The sequence below is a fragment of the Egretta garzetta genome, unplaced genomic scaffold (assembly GCF_000687185.1).
Source record: "Egretta garzetta isolate BGI_Z169 unplaced genomic scaffold, ASM68718v1 scaffold195, whole genome shotgun sequence".
Taxonomy (NCBI): Eukaryota; Metazoa; Chordata; class Aves; order Pelecaniformes; family Ardeidae; genus Egretta; species Egretta garzetta.
This window is the reverse complement of record NW_009259591.1, coordinates 329,837-330,962: the sequence shown is the minus strand read 5'-3', so window position 1 is coordinate 330,962 and position 1,126 is coordinate 329,837. Positions and strand designations below refer to the sequence as shown.

General features: G+C 45.0%; 1 protein-coding gene across 1 annotated transcript in view; it reads right to left on the bottom strand.

Moving 5' to 3' along the window:
• The window catches only part of ANTXR2 (ANTXR cell adhesion molecule 2), a 105,067-nt gene extending 104,094 nt beyond the window's left edge, over positions 1-973 (bottom strand). The window contains exon 1 of the mRNA XM_035893563.1: positions 880-973. The gene's annotated coding sequence lies outside the window, so the exon portion shown is untranslated. The remainder of the gene's footprint in view (positions 1-879) is intronic.
• Positions 974-1,126: the final 153 nt, after the last annotated feature.

The following is a 1,126-nucleotide window of genomic DNA, read 5'->3' as shown; positions in this document are numbered from 1 at the left end:
TCCTGCTTTGGTATCCTCGGGGGGTTTATTCCAGAGCTTACAAAATAACTTTCAAAAGCTTGTGTCACTCACTTGGTTTACAGAAGATTTCTTTTTACAAGGTGAATGTAAGCACTTTTTAATTATGCAAGCCTAATTATATCCCTTTATTAGCAAGCCAAGATTACAATTGCCCACTGCACTTCATTTTCCTTCGCAAAAACTACCGTAATACCTATGTCTGTGGTTTTGGGGAGCTTCCTTTGTTTTATTGTGGGTGGGTGGGTTTTTTGTAAAGCAAAATGCTGCGCCACAGGAACCCTCGGCTGCTGGTACAGGGTAGCGTTAGCCAGTATTTACAACAGCCACTCCTGTGGCAGCGACGCTTGCCAGGCAACACTGCGAGTCAGTGACAAAGTTGATTACATAGATGTACAACAAATACACTGCTAACACGGCAGATGCTTCCTCTACGCTTCGGCTTGAAAGACACTTCCTTCCTTTTGACACGCACCATGTATTTCCTTATGTATAGACAGGTACTCAGATTGCCACCTTTACTGCAATTATTGCCACCTAAAAGCAATATGCAACAGGTACCCCCCCACAGCGGAGGCGTGTGGCTTATGGGAAAAAAGTTTTAAAAATCATCAAATGACATCTGAGAGTAATTGCAGAGATTAAGCATTTCAAGATGCTTATTACCGCCTTCTCACTGAGCTCCACGCAGGAGAAAAAGAGAGAAAAGTTTCAAATATTTTCCAGCAACTCGGGCGCTAGAGGCCAAACTCTTCAATGTGTTTGTGAGCAAGATCTAGTGAGCTTACAAAAGCATGGGGCTTTTTTTTTTTTTCCCCAACACATCCCAGAATTACAGATGTCAGAAGGAGCAAAACGCACCTCACGAATCTTTCTGTCAGCTGATTTACAAAATCAAATATTTCATGCCAGTTCTTTGCTACACTCCCAGATCTGGAAAGAAAACAAAAGCACGTTAGTAGGCCTCGCGTAAGGAAGGCAGGCAGGGAAGGGTGACAGCTGCAGGGAGGAGCTGGCCGGCGCGGGACCAGCCCCTTTGCCCATTATTTCACCCGCTCGCATCTGATTTTTGTCAGGATGTGTCGCGATCAGGCACGGCGAACCGCAC